At 41.6% G+C, this 16,111-nt stretch overlaps 1 protein-coding gene across 2 annotated transcripts in view; it reads right to left on the bottom strand.

Annotated features, from left to right (window-relative positions):
• LOC133505614 (nuclear factor 1 X-type-like) overlaps positions 1-16,111 on the bottom strand; it is a 213,783-nt gene that overhangs the window by 152,316 nt on the left and 45,356 nt on the right. The window contains exon 3 of one of the 2 annotated variants that reach the window (XM_061828813.1): positions 12,686-12,919. The gene's annotated coding sequence lies outside the window, so the exon portion shown is untranslated. Of the gene's footprint in view, positions 1-12,685; positions 12,920-16,111 lie in introns of those variants that run through there. The other variant, XM_061828817.1, reaches the window with a different exon arrangement.

Below are 16,111 nucleotides of genomic sequence, written 5' to 3'. Positions count from 1 at the left end.
ACCTCCGCACGGCGAGCCGCACATTTTTCAGGCACCTTCATGGAAAATGTTGGAATGTCATGTCAAAATGGAACAAGGTCGTGACATATTGCCTTGCCGTGGTGAAAATGAAACGCGTTCTTGCAGGCAAAATATTGCATATTTTATGGAAATCGCGAGTATTGTCACGCCAAAGTAAATCCATTGCGTTGCAAAATTTTGGCTCGAGTGGAGGAAATTATAGCTTTGACATGGGAATTTGGCAAAAATCTCGTCGGGGGAAGCATTTTTCGGGGAAAATTGTTCTCAAGCAAAATTGTTGTCATTTTGAGGCTTTGCGCCATCAGGAATTTTGAGGCCGGTCAGAGTTAAAAAAAAAAAAAAAAAAAAAAAAAAATGGAGCAATGTGTCTTATTAAAATGTCTCCCAACAGATTATGTATTCCAGTCAGGTCAAACCAACAATTAGAACATGACGGAAATAATAGCGGCTAATTAAATGTAATTCAACATTTTATTGCAATCAAATCACCCAAAACGTCAAAGCATGCAACAGTTAGTCGCAGGGGTGTCAAACTCATTTTTGTCGCGGGCCAAATTGTCGTTACGGTTTGCCTCAGAGGGCCCGTTATGACTGGAACCATAAAAATCTTCAATCGTCTCATCATACGTACGTATGAAATTTATGAACTAGTTTTTGAATCACAAGTCAAGGGTCATGGGTTTTTCATATCTCGACATTTTCATTTATGATGTGACAATTTGAAATTTTGGTACAGATTTTCACCGGAATCATGGAAGTTGACACACGTGATTTGCCTTCGCGGGGCACATAAAATCATGTGGCGGGCCGGATATGGCCCCCGGGCCTCGACTTTGACACCCGTGAGTTTGTGCTAGCACTAGCATGCTACGCCACATGGTGCTTTGTTGCCTGCTTGCGAGCCTTATAGTATGAAAAGTATGTAAACATATGTCAATAAATCCTCGAGTTAAAGCCCTCCCTTGAACTACCGGTGAGCACCAGCACACATTTTTTCAAAAACAATTTTTTTGGGGGGAATACACGCAACGCAGCGAGATCCATTGTTGTTGTCATTGGCAGGGTAACGAGTGTATCCGGTCGCATTTGAGTTGACAAGATGAACTCGAGCGACCTTAAAAAACAAAAAACGGATGCGGTGGAATCGGAATAAAAGATGTTTTATTGCAGTAGCTTTATTGGTACGCAGATATTTACAGTACCAAGCCGAAAGACATATGAGAAGCCTTAAAACAAGCAGGCTTTTGGTTTTCAATATACTGCACAAGATGGCGACGCAGAGTAAATAACTTTTGTGGAGACGATCAATGAGGTCATTGATCGCGACGGCGAATTATGGCAAAGCCGAGCAGCATAAAAATGCTAAATGAACGGATCGGATGGGTGTGAAGTTTGGGCGCTGTTGTTGTCCCAAAGTCAAATGTTCTCTTTGCAAAATTTGACTTCTTTAAGGGGTGGCACGGTGGATAAGCTGAAAAGCATTGGCCTCACAGTTCTGAGGTCCCGGGTGAGATCCCGGACCCGCCTGTGTGGAATTTGCATGTTCTCCCTGTGGTTTGGTGGGTTTTCTCCGGGCACTCCGGTTTCCCCCCACATCCCCAAAAAATCCATCCATCCATTTTCTTTGCCGCTTATCCCCATCAGGATCATGGGAAGCGCTCGAGCCTACCCCAGCTGTCCACGGGGAGGAGGCGGGGCACACCCTGAACTGGTTGCCAGCCAATCGCAGTCACAATCACACCTCGGGGCAGTTGAGAGTGTCCAATTAAATGTTGCACGCTTTTGGGATGTGGGAGGAAACCGGAGTGCCCGGAGAAAACCCACGCAGGCACGGGGCGAACGTGCAAAGTCCAGAAAGGGAGGGCCGGGATCGAACCAGGATCCTCAGGACTGTGAGGCCAACACTTGAGCAGTTGATCCACCGTGCCGCCCATCCCAAAAACATGCAACATTTAACTGGACATTCTAAATCGCCCCTTGGTGTGACTGTGACGGCGGCTGTTTGTCTCTATGTGCCCTGTGATTGGCCGGCGACCAGTTCAGGGTGTACCCTGCACCCGAGACCCTTGTGAGGATTAGTGGCTAAGAAAATGGATGGATTGACTTGTTTAAGGAGAAATATTGTTATCATGGTAAGTTCACATTTTCATCACAATTGTGGCAGAATATTGCATTTTATGGAAAAATATGCCATGCTCCTGCTCCCCCCACCCCCATGGGAAAAAATTAACATTTTCTCACGATAGCAAAAAGTTTGATTGTCATACATCTATGATTTTTGATGATAAGGTAGATATTTCATAGCAAAGTACATATATTCTTATGACAGCAAAAATTCAAAACTAAAACTCCAGCGTGACAGAGTAAAAGCGTTCACGCATAGAAGGGATGCAAATTGTCTCTTCTGCCTGCTCCAAATGGCCGAACCGGACAAAGACAAAGAGCGTCGAGTTGTCCCTGACGCGCGTCGGCCATGTTAGCGGGCTGCGTGGCCGCCGTCGTCGTCGTCGTCGACTGCGGCGTTTGTGGTTTGCGAGCGTGCGGCGACGCTCCCCTCGCCAGACGAACGTCCCGACTTCTGTTCTCATTTCCCGCGAATTTCTTCAGCTTCAAATATGTAACCCCACACGAGACCGAAGCTTTAATTAAAAAAAAAAAAAAAAAAAAAAAGAAGAGACGCTTTTATTTTTTACATGTTCTGTTTTTTGGGTGTTACTTTTTCAATTCGTTTGACGTGGAACATTCCAGGCCGCAACGTTGAGCGCGAGCTTGTTCAGCGCTTGAACGTCGCGGCATTTTAGGCGAGCCAAACCGCACTCGCTCCCAGGCCTGCGAGCGCTTTTAATGACGCGGTCGGGGCGGGTACAATCGTCCCCTTTGTGTCGCGGAGGGGGCTTTTTTTTTTTTTTTTGCGGTTATCCTTTTTGCCCAGTTAACGGCAACCGGGCGGGAAGCACAGAGTCGCGTTACAACGCGTTTAGCGCTATTGAGCAAATCGGCACGCCGTATTAAAATGCAATCGTATAATTTGAAAGGTGGCGTGCCCCCCTCCCGCTCCCCCAACGTCTCGCCCTCCGCCGACCACAGACTGCGAAGGGATCGCGGCGCAACAAAAACAGGAGCGGGGGCGAGAGCTCGGCCAACGACGCCGATCTCGAACGACGTGTTAACCTTAAGCCGCCGTGAGCGATAATTGCAGCGAAGATGTCGCAAATCACGAGTGCGGAGATGCCTGCAGCTGCCGGCGTGGATGTTCTGGAATGAAACGGCAGCTGGGTCGGATTTGCGACCGAAAATAAACACGGGAATCGCTCAGCGAGGATTGCAAATGGATTTTTTACGCAAATAATTTTTGGGTGACGTCACGGCGGAGTTCGCATCAATCACATTCTAAACTGGCAAACGTTTTCTGTCCCAGGCCGCGTCGTAGTTCTGGTTTCCCCTCGGAGGAAATCCCAAACTGTAAATCAGAAGTGCAACTATTCGTCGATAAATTGAGAACTAATCAATTATCAAAATAAATGACAATTTTTTTTTTTTTATCATGGTTTAGAGACCTTGCTCGGCTTCAAATTGTTCAAATGATCAAAATTTCAGCCTCTCGGCAGACAGTATTCTCCACTTTTAGAATTACTAGCTTGTGGGTTGTTTTTTTTTTTCCCAAAATGATATTTTTGCAAACATCTGCTTTTACTTTGCAAAATAGGGACCAACATTTTTTTCTGGCATGTTACAGACCAAACCAGGAACTAAATCATAATCCATTTGATCTTTTTGCATTTTCTGCACAGTCAATTTAAACTACTTTCCTCTTTAGGGGTCGGATATTTTAAAAATGCTTTTTAAAGACTCGTCATTAAATTAAAAAAAAAAAAAATCACTGATGGTGTAAATCAATCAAAAAAAAAAAATCGCAAGTTGCGAACGTATGATCACCTCACATTATTACTGATACGTGGCTTAGAAAATGGATGAAACCAGATGCTACAGAAAACTGTTCAACTATTATTCAGCTTATTTTAAAATCGGGACTGGCAACAAAAAGGCTCGCAATCCTCAACATTATTAAAGGTCAATTTTCAAAAATTCTAGCAATTTTCGCGGGCCACACCAAATGATGCGGCGGGCCAGGTCTGGCCCTCGAGCCGGAAGTTTAACACCAGTGCTCTAAAAGGCTCGATCGACCCCGTTTTAGCATTTCGTTGACGCCTTATCGCAACATACGCGTGTCCTGTGAGAACACGCCCGTTTTACATTTGAAAAATCCGGCGGAACCCCACCGAAGCAAAAATGTAAAAAAAAACAAACAAAAAAAAACAAGTACATTGGCAAACCACGGGTCGTGAGTTCGGATCTCACTGTGGCCCCGACTTCCTCTGCTGTACGAAGGGCAACAGGTTCGTTTGACCTTCTGCCCTCTAGTGGGAGAGGAATGTAAGTGTTCCGCTTGACACTATACGTCAATGGCATGGACGGAGGAAAAAAGTTTTGCCTTGCAAGTCACAAAGCCGTCTGGGAAATATGCATTACATGCAGTCAACTAAATTATTTTCTGACAACAAAAAGAACGAGTGAAATGGGAATTGCAGCCGTTTAAGAAAAAGTACATCCTTGCAATTTTTTTTTTATCTCAAATGAGGATTTCCTGGCGAAACAATTTCAAAAGAATAAAATAAATGAAGACAAAAATGCCAATTAAAAGCTAAAAGATGTCATCATTTTCTACTTTTTTTTTTAACTTCTTGTTTTCTCGCTGCTCTCATGTATTTTGGATTTCTGATCTTTTTATTGAACATGTAAAAAGTAAAAATTCTGTGGGATTGCCGCAGGAATAAAAATAAAAATAAATCAGTCTGGACAAGGTTTGCCTCATTTGCATATCGGTCGACATTGGTGCTTTCACATCCTCTTCGGGCTATTAAAACACTTGTTCAGGGGGGTTACAAAGACTCTCTGTGTGGCTCACCCCCCCCCATCCCCAATCACCCCCCCCAGCTAATCTGCACGCTGTCGTCAAGTACACAAATGAAGTGGTAGAGATTAAAATAAGTTAAAAAAAAAAAAAATTAAATGTGAATTGTTCTGCAATGCATGTGAGCTGCATATTTTTATATGGCTTGGAGTAGCTCACTTATCCAAACAAATGGAATCACAAAAAGTCATAAAATCAGAATATTAATAATCAGGCGTTAAAGCAGAGGGTGGGAAACCTGTAGGCTGTGGGCCGCACGTGTTTAACCAGGCTCTCAGTGCAACTCAAATTTAAATAAAATTAAAAACAAATAACAACTCAAAGGAATTATGGAGGGGGGGGGGGAAGCATTCAGTATTACATGTTCAATAATAAACATTCATCCAATTATTGGACCTTTTGCCCACAATTTATAGCGTGGCCTTCTGGATGACAACCGCCGATTTAATATTTCATAACGCACATACTCAGGTGTGTGCAAGTAGCCAAGAAGCACAAATGCAGCCAAACAGTGACGTTTAATCTAATGTTCACACACACACACACACACACACACACACACACACACACACACGCACACACACACGCACACACACACGCACACACACGCACACACACGCACACTTGTGTCCACGCAGCCAACAAAGGCAAACTATTGAGTTACACAGCACGTACCATTATAGCGCAGGGAGATCTGCCAACACTCTCAATGCCCCATTTTCCTTTAAAAGTTCAGCTTCCAAAAAAAAAAAAAAAAAAAAGTGAGAGAGGGAGGAAGACTTGCTCTCTTGGCTGGTGGCGGAAGCCTCCACACACACCGCACACAAAAACCCACTAGACCTTCAGACACTCTCAAAAAGTGAGTCCACTCTGCGAGATGGCAAGGGGGGGGGGGAAGACGAGAGCGGGGCAAAAAAAAAAAAAAAACAAAAAAAAAAAAGGGGGTATTCTTTTTTCCGATTTCTTTTGGAGGCTTTTAACGCCGCTCGGCCATGCCGCGAGATGCGGTCGCGCGTGTAGTCGCTCCGCGGCCAAACTTGTGCCGCAGATCGCTCCGCTTCACGACCCCTCCACCCCCTCCCAAAAAAAAAAAAAAAGTCGACCAGCTCAAGGCGGACGAGATTGCACGGTAAGCCGGAGTTCCCTTTATTGCTCTTTTCCTGTCTCGCTATTTCAAAAGAAATAATGAGAAATACAAATAAGTCAGAAGTGTTGGCCGCTTCGCGCGTCGTGCGCTCGCTCGATCTGTTTTTAGACTCGCACCTCTCTCTCTCTCTCTCTCTCTCTCTCTCTCTCTCTCTCTCCTTCTCTCTCTCTCTCTCTCTCTCTCTCTCGGACGCGCAGTTGCACGTCGACAAGAGTGGGATTGGTGGGGGGGGGCACCCTTGTTCCCTCACCCCCCCTTCAAGATGAATGAGCGACTAACGATTCTCAACTCGGCGCGTTTAAAAAAAAAAAAAAAAGATAAATGGAGCACGCTGCGTGCGTCAAATTGGATCTCTCCGCTCGCCCACGTTCAAAACAAAAGCAAAACGAGCATCCGCCGCCGCACACGCGCGCGCGCTTCGCCGACTTTGCGCGGCGCTAAATGGCAGCCCCCAAAATGGTGTTTTTTTTTTTTTTTTTTTGGTGGGGTTCTGAATTATGAATTAAAAAAAAAAAAAAAAGCTGTGCGGACTTTGCGGCCGCGGCGAGCAGCTGCGGCTTTAGGAGCATTAGGAGCACCGGCGGGGATTAGGAAGGCTCCCGCCCCGCGTGAACGAGCGCGCGTGCCCGCGGGCGTACGTGGGTGGCGCAATCGGGAGGCAAAAGTGCGCAAAAAAAAAAAAAAAAAAAAGTTGGCGAATGTACGGCAAAGGGTTCCCAAACCTCAAGGTGGGGGTCCAACATAATTTAATTAATCAGGTTTAATAAGTCACAGCACCAAAAGAAAAAGAAAAATGTATTAAGCCTGCTATGAATCGAATGTGGGTTTTTTTTTTCTCCCTTAAAGTAAAACACCGCTTGAAACCACATTAAATTTATATCTGGGAAATGTTCTGACCCAAAACATTTGAACGGTGGTGTCTTGTCATTTTTGTAGTTCCTACATATGAAAGAAATTGGAATGCAGCCGCAAACTTGTTTGCCCTCAATAAAAATAATAATTAAAAAAAAAAGTTTCCAATGCAAAGCTCCTTTCATCTCAAACACTTCACAGTCAAGGAATTTAGCACAAAAAAGAAAATAGTTCAAATCAGTGCTGCATCCCAGACGAATCCACTCAACTGTTTAATGAACAAATCATAAACACGACGTGCTATTAATACATCTCCACAAATCATGTTCACTATATTTTTTTTCTTTCTTCAGAAATTGAAACAAAGGCTGCATTTTGAATTTTCATGCGCGCACACTGGAAATGAAGCGCGTGCGTGTGTGTCGTTATCCGCCTTATTATTATTTCTCGCAGACATTCCTGCAACATGACTGCTCATCAATAATTCACCGATGACCTCCTCTCACATTTGGTCTCGTCAATTATTCATGTCCGATCGAATTTGTGATTTTTGTGTTTGTTTTTTGTTTTTTTATGTGGCCTCATTTGGATTGTTTAAGTGCTGCAAGTGCAGCAGGAGGACGTGTGAGAACCCCACCGCACCGCCCCCAACGCACGCGCACGAAAGATTTAGGTTTACACCATTTAACACTTCGAATATTCCTTCACAAGGACGTCATAGGACGGCACAAATGCATTTTTAAATGACGAATAATGCAGGTGTAACTCGTTTTTTCTTTTTAAATTAATCTTTAAACTATGAAGTTTGCAGGTATAATTGTTTCTATTTTTATTTTGGGGTTCAGTGTTTGCAAGATATCTCCTTCAAAATCAATTCAGGCAGCGTTTTTATGAATTATATTGTAAAAATGAAAAGTGCAAAGTGGCGGGATTGATTCACTTTGTTCATAACCTCAACAAAGTTAATTCGTTGAAGTCGACTCCGCGGTGGGCATTTATTGAAGTCAGTCGATGTTGAGGCTTTCCTCGCAAAACAAATATCGATTTATGTGGAATAAAAGCAGTGCATTATTATTATTATTATTGCATGATTTTTTTTTGTTTTTTGGTGTTGTTGCAGACGCCGACTGATGGAAGGTGTTCCATGGAAATTCACCTGTTCGAAGAATTTCCACTTCATACACACCCAAGTGACTCTCTAAACGTAATTATCATTTACGTACACGTAATTATTAATCAATCATGTCCAATTTGATTAAGAAAAGAAAAAAAAACCTCCCCCCCAGTCTGTCACCCAAGGCCCAATATAGGAGTTTTTCCCCGTTTTTATAAAGATTAATTAATCAATTTATTTTTGAATAAGTAGTTCATCGAGTTCTCATGTTTAGTTAAGAAAATTCAACAGCAAAAGTCAAAGTTTTCTTTGGCAAACAATTCAATTAAAATGCTCACTGAAATAATAAGTAATAAAGCAAATAGGGTAAAAATAGAGCATGTTTAAAATGCGTTCGCTGTTAAAGAAAAATGTTAAAGGTTATTTCATTGAACTAAAATTAATTTAAAATTAAAAAAAGATCGTACCGTCAGGGAAAAAAACGCTTTTGCTCATTAAAACACAACAAATGAATATCGATGCAAAAACGATGACAAAAATGTGACCTATATAATAGTAATAATAATAATAATAGCAATAATAATAATAATAATGATGTTAATGGTGTCGCTTGCCATGATGCGACTTGACTCCTTTCTTTCTTTTTTGATTTATTTATTTGCTGGCCTTTGTGCGACAGGAACACTGCTTCAATGAAAGCAAAATCGAGCAATCAAAAATGTTTGCCTCTGGCTGATTTGAAGTTTAAGGCCGCGAGAACAAGACACGCACGCATGCTCCATCGAAGTGAAAAATGTTCAATGCTTGCAGATGATCAGATGGCGACCATAAAAATAATTTAAAAAATATATATATATCGACAAGGAATCGAACGTGCTTGAAATAGGTTTTGACTAAATTATCGTTCAGCGCGCACACGAGGTGGGAACATGAAAATAAAGTACCATGAGAATTGTGCAAGATATTAAACGCATCTCTAGGCGTCATATTTGCGGATAAGTTTGAATATTGAGGATGTTAAATGTAAAGTGTGGGTGTGAGTGGGGTGGGGGGTTAGAGGGGGGGGGGGCATTGACACAGCCAAAGACTCTCGCAGTGATTTTTCCAAGTGTGGCTGAACCCCACTGGACCAAACACCATTCAAATCTCAAACATTCACAACACGCAATAGGCAAGCTTGTTGCTATGGAAACAACCTGTTTACAACTTTGGGTGTGTGAGTGTGTGGTTTTTTTTTTTTTTAATGCAGTCCAGCACATTTTCAAGTGCAGTTCAGTTGTATTTAACTTTTAAGCACCGTGCACTACATTTGCATTTCATTTTCATGTTTATTTTGAAACATTTTAGGTGTAATAGGTTTTAGTAGTTTTTATTGTTATAATTTTTCTACATTTAACGTTGCAGTGGCTTACAATAATATGCAGTATATACTTCTAAGGAATAAAAACGGCCTTATTTTTTTTTTTTTTTAAGAACACTTTGGCTTCCTACATTGTAGTTATAATGTTCCACTTGGAGAGCTGAGTACTTTTGGAAGTGGTTCTTCAGTGTAAAAACTTAATAAATTAAATAAATAAACTATTACACAAGATATAAAAACAAAAAGAACAAAACAAAACAAACAAACAAAAAAAACACTGCAGCTGCTTTGCTGCCTGTTCCTGGAAGCAATTTTATAACATTGTGGTCAGGTTTGGCCAAATAACGACAGGAAGTCCAGCAAGAAAAACTAACTAACAACAAAAACAATAATAATAACAATAAACAACCTGTAGGAAAAATATAAATGCAATGTCAGAATAAGGAAGGGAAATACTGCAGTATTTGGGAGCTCGACACAAACTTCAAACGTCAATTTGTGGTGTGAAAGACTGCAACAGTTCAAGAGAGGAAGTAAAGAAATGTTCAAAAATAAACCAGAAACAGTATTTTGAATATATGCTGTAAAGCGGGGTGGGGGGAGTGGGGGGCGCACATACTGTACATGTACATTTACGGGAGACCTTTGGGTGGTAACCGTGTCCAAGTATTTACGAGTACAAATGGTGCATATATTCTATAATATGTACTTTGTTTGAATTTCACATTGACGGCAAACGTTGAGGAGGTAGGATTTCGCAGTTCGTCCGCCTTGAACTTTGACCTCCTCGCAGCATGCTTACAATGAAGATTGTATATTAATTTTTGTGTGCACGTTCACAAGTGAAATTGCGACGCGGCCGTTGGACCTCGACGAGTAAAACCTCACAGAAGGTGAGACGAGAAGGCAAATGGGAAAGCTTACACGCAATTATTTTGTTTTTTTTAAATCATTGCAGGATGTGCTGGCCAGAAAGTCACGTAGACTGCACCACTAAATAGATCTTTATGATGTAAACTTTTGATACATAATTGTTGAAGGGAAACGTGCTGTCCTGGACAGCCAGCAAAACATTTCCCTACAGTCAGTCAGCATTGAAAATTTCACATTCTACTGGATGACAAAAGTATTTAAATTACAATTTTACAAGTCACATATTTGCTCCAAAATCTATTATTTTCTTATTCTAAAAGATGGAAGGCATATCAAATGCCACACAACAATCAATGGGCAAATAAAAATGCATTCGCTTCTATTTAATGATACCCAGTTTTTGTCTTATCCGGTTGCAGAGCGGCACTTTCTAATCTTCTAATCTAAACGTCATTTGGATGCGCCAAGCATCGTGACGATGAATAGCACGGATTCATAAACTACCGGTACCCCACGCGGTCAAAAAGGATCTTCGCAGAAGAAGAAGGAGAAGAATTTGGAATATTGGATAACGGAGAGTCGTGCTGGTATGCCCAACGTTGAGGCCGGTCAAAAAGAGGTTGGCCTCTCGGAACTTATGCACGATATCGACTCCCGCTTTGAAAAAAAACACAAAAAAAAACAAAACATGTTTGTGCCTCCATGTGAGGAGTGTGGCGAGAAAAGGAAGCTGAAGGGGGGGGGGCACAGTGCGCAATAAAGACGCGAGGAATCATCGGGGCGGTAAAAAAACGTGAACGTTATCATCGTTGCCGAGTGCTGCAGTTCGTCAAAGAAAAAGAAAGAAGGAAAGAAAAAGGGAAAAGGGCGAGAGAGGTGGGGGCTGCTCGGCGGCCTTTGGGGAGGGCGAGGAATGCTCCACCCTGGCACGGGGGAACGGGATGGAGGGTCCCCTCGATTTTTTTGGAGGTTTTTTTTTTTCCCCCCTTCCAGTCACAGTTGCCAGCCCATCACATTCCCACTCCGCACACGCCACACACACACACACACACGAACGTACGCACACACACACCACACACACACACACACACACACACTCTTTGAAAGGTTAACACTCAGAAGGCAGCAGCAGTTTCCTCCAGGAGGTTGTTCACACACAAACACACATGCATGTGCACACACACATTCACACACAGATGGAATGTACCAAATGAGGTATGTCTTTAATAAAAAAAAAAAAAAATGCTTGTAATTACCGTTTGGATTGATATTTCTTGGGCCACCGGATCGTTGGGAAGAACATTTTAACAACATTTTCACATTGAATGAAATTTTCCCGTCTAATTCGAATCGGACGTTTGAGCGTCAACTCTTGTGCTGGAGCCGAGTGGCGCCCTCCGTTTTCTCTCAATCGATCGAAGGCCCAATTCATCAGAAATCCTGCTCATTCCCCCCGACTCCGGCAACACTATCTGGTTGTTTTTTTTTTTTTTAATGCGCTCTATGGTTTGCTTGTAGTGCTTTGGCGAAGACTCTCCGTAACCTCCACTAACAACCCATGCTAAACCTAACTCCTCCCCAAAATCAGTTTCCAGACAACAATTACTACTCTATCAAATCTTTTGGGAATTCCTTATCCTGCAGATATTTTGTCAAGTACTCGAGTAATCACAGCATCCCCGACCCACAAATTTTAAAAAGATATTATTCCCTTTTTTAACTACAAACGTGCATTTTATCATCATTCATGAGGGCTGAACTTCAAACCTTAAACTGCATACGTTGGTTCTGAGTGTATGTACAGAATTTGAGACAACAAAATCAGCATTGGCATACAGGTTAGCATTGGTGATTAGCATTAGCATGCTAGTGATTCCTGTTTTAGGTAAGCAAAGCCGCTCTCTACAATTCAAGTCGCTAATAAATGTCATATAATACATTATATTACATTATGTTAAAATTCATTTGCAGACTCTCGTCTGTCGTTTTTGACAACATTTCTCACGGGCTCAACAGTGCGTCCATCTGCAACAAATGTCCGTCCCGTAAACACGGACATGGCGATATGGTTACAGACAGTGCATATATTTTTTTTGTCAATATTTTTTATCGTCTTGAGGTAGAATTTATTTTTTTTTACCCTGAGCAATTCATGTGGTCGATTTAGTAGAGTTAGACTTCTCTTCTCCCCCCACCCCCCGCCCTAGCTACTACTTTTAATATTCAACAGCACCAAAAAAAATAAATAAATAAGAACCAAGTTTTTCAGCAAATAGATGCACAGAAAAATATATATATAATCGGCAAAGAGTTTTTGATCTGTAAACATGTAGAATGTAACGGTACCTGATACAAGGAAGTTACATAGTTGCAGCATCATCCCGCGATTGTTGGGGTCCGAGGAAAAGGCAAAGGCGGAAGTAACGCCAGCTTCGCGGGAACTCAAAGTCAGTCCATTTATTTCCCACGGGCGCTCGTCCTCGGTGGAGTCGGCGGCGAGCGAGCTGTGGCAGATCCTAACAGACTTTGGGGCGGAGGCTGGAGTCGGACCCCGAGCCGCGGGAATGCGAGCCGTGCTTTCTGTAGAAAATCAGATTCAAAAAGACAGTAAAAGTTAAGTGCTTTATGACTACAGCAATTGTACGAGACATTTATATGGTGTTCCTTGCAAAAAGTTCTGCCAAAACAGTCCGCAAACAGCTTCCACATTAACCGTCTATAAAAATCGGGTTAAATTATTGTACTGTACTTGCGAGCTGAAATAAGCAATTAACTCAATTGTTTGCTTTGCGACTGCACAAACAAGTTATTTCCACAGCGGATTATGGAAGAAGTTATATTTAGCAGGCTGTACTCGGAAATGTGGCGCATTTGGGAAAAAATATCACATTTGAACGTAGTATTGTGCAAAAGTCGGAGAGTGGGCAAATTGTCACGTTCATAGCGTGACACCTGTGGAAAAAGTACAGTAAAACATTCAAAGCTTTGGCCTTAGTTGTGTACGTGCCGATTAACATATTTCCAAAACAATGACACTTGGCGAGCACACGTACAATTTTAGCACGTCCTACATACTTCTGCGAAGCATATCGCCCAGTAATCAAGCGTAATTAAATGATATAACACCAGGAAGCACTTTTCTCGCTGGTTGGCCAGGCCCTTTCATCTTTAATGAGCCATTTTAAAGTTGTTTTATTGCTCTTATGAAAGGAAGCGTTCACCTCGCACAACCCGTTCAGCTTCTTTGGGTTCCGCGCGTTATCAAACAAAAACACTTGGCCGGGACACAAAGGTCATCGCATTTTCCCAGCCGAAGAGCTAATAATAAAAAAAAAATAATAATAATAATATTCGCGTCCCACTCCATAAAGTATAATGTGTTCTTAATACTACACGCTGTAACGTCTTGTTTTTGTTTGAAACGCACATAAATCAATCACAAAATCTTTTTAAAAAATTTTTTCAAACATTTTTTTTTTTTTTTTTTTTTTACAAGATAATTATGTTCTATGAGATTGAGATAGTTTACGTTTTTTTTACGATAAATCAAAAAATGTGTAAATGAAGAACTCTCTCTCTTTTTGGTATGGAACCATGTTTGCGAAGCTGCTAAGGTCATCGGATTTTCCAAGCCAAAGAGCTAATAAAAAAAAATATTTGCGTGCCACGCCATAAAGTATAATGTGTTCTTAATACTACACACTATGATGTGTTGTTTTTGTTTGAAATGCACATGAATCAATCACAAAATCTTTTTTTTTTAATTTTTTTTTAAACTTTTTTTTTTCTTTTTACAAGATAATTATGCTCTATGAGATTGAGATAGTTTACGTTTTTTTTTACGATAAATCAAAAAAATGTGTATGTGAAGAACTTTCTCTCTTTTTGGTATGGAAGCATGTTTCCTAAGCTGCTAAGGTCATTGCATTTTCCAAGCCGAAGCCCGAATAAAAAAATAATAATAATAATATTCGCGTGCCACGCCATAAAGTATAATGTATAATAAATTATGTTCTATGAGATTGAGATATTTTACATTTTTTTTACAATAAATAAAAAAATGTGTAGATGAAGAACTTTTTCTCTTTTTGGTATGGAACCATGTTTGCTAACTTGCTGCTCAAAATGGATCAAAAGTTATTAAATAAGTGAAAATGGGAGGAGAAATAATGGCAATATCCCGACAGTACGATCAGTGTCAACCATCGATGCCGTTTTGGAGGAGTCCATTTTATATAAATAACTTTTCATAGTGAAGATTTACAAAAAAAAATGACTTAATACATAAAAATCTAAATCACAACAAATAGGTTCAATAACAGGGCGTCTGATTTAAAAAAAAAATGTATCTTGAGCTTTTTGATTCTTCATTAACAAATAAATGAGACAGTACAGGCCAAAAGTTTTAGAAGGCCCCACATTTTCCATTTCTATTAAATTTATGGAAAAATGGCTGATTTTACTCTGAAGTGACAGCACAGAACTCAAAAAGTTATTTAAAAAAGTGATAGTCATCAATCTATACATCAAAAGATAATCCAAATTTTTGACTGATGAAAGTACCTTTATCATGTACACTATTTTGTACTTTTGGGTAACCTTACTTGTTTAATGCTGCTTGACTTTCTATTGTATGATGTATTACAATAGTATTTCTTGAAAATTGCAACTCTGTACATTGAACCAAAAATGGAAATCTCTAATGTATGATTAATCTAAACAACAGTGATTGAGAAATATGTTATTACTGACTGTTTTATTGTTTGGCCCGAGAGGTGCTTCAGCGAGAGTAGTAATCCAATCTGCAATTCATCACTGCAAGATGTAAATGAAATTAACAAAAAAATGACCAACACTGATATGTTTTATAAAGTGACAAAATTGAGCATGGACGCTTTGCAGAAAAGTCAAGATTGGAGTACGTCGTCGTCCATTTTGACGCACGGCCCGGCCGAGTTCAACGCCCAGTCAATCAAGGGCAAGCAGCCCGCCCGCTCGCCCGCTCGCCCGTCTTTGTGTCCTAAACGCTGAGCAAACGCCGAGCGCGGTGGTGGTGGTGGTGGGGTGGGGTCACGTAAACGGGCCTAAACGCGGGCCGGGTCGGTGTCAAAGTTAGGAGGAGTTATTTGAATGTTTGTGGAGGAGCGCGGCTAAATGTGTGCGTGCGTGTGTGTGTTGCCCCAGGAGAAAAGCCGAGTCCTAATCTGTTTTCCTGGCTGCGCTTTAAAGGGAGAGCAAGACACACTAGAGGCTCTCTCTGATCCGCTGCCCCATCCATCCCTCACTTTGTCTCTCCTCCTCCTCCGTCGCTCCTGTCCTTCGTCTGTCTCTGCGTCTGTCTGTCTGTCTGTCTGTCGAGCGCCCCCCCCGTCCCTATGCTCTCTCATCTGTTGTGTTGGCCCGTTCCGGTCTTTGTGTGGCGAACCCCTCCCCACATCATCTCCAGATAGCGCGCCTAAGAGCTCTGATTCCACTTAATCGCTCGCTTTTTTATTAGTTTTCCCTCTCAGGGTATTTTGTGTTCTGAGTTGCGTTTATCTATTATGCTGTTTCAGATTTATTGCTTTAGGAGGCAGACTGCGCGGCGCGCTATTCGCCAATACGCGACACGACGCTGTGATCTCCCTGCGTCTGCCCCTCTTTCTGCCTGTCTGCTTTCATCCTTTCAAAATTAAACGAGCAAACACCGCTCGCCCCTCTCCCGCCCCCGAAGTTTATTTTCTTTTATTGAGATCTGACTTGAGATCTTCATCCTCGTTTATTTTGCGCGGC

This window comes from Syngnathoides biaculeatus, chromosome 9 (genome assembly GCF_019802595.1).
Source record: "Syngnathoides biaculeatus isolate LvHL_M chromosome 9, ASM1980259v1, whole genome shotgun sequence".
Taxonomy (NCBI): Eukaryota; Metazoa; Chordata; class Actinopteri; order Syngnathiformes; family Syngnathidae; genus Syngnathoides; species Syngnathoides biaculeatus.
The sequence above is the reverse complement of the archived record's forward strand: the minus strand, read 5'-3'. Positions and strand labels throughout refer to the sequence as shown.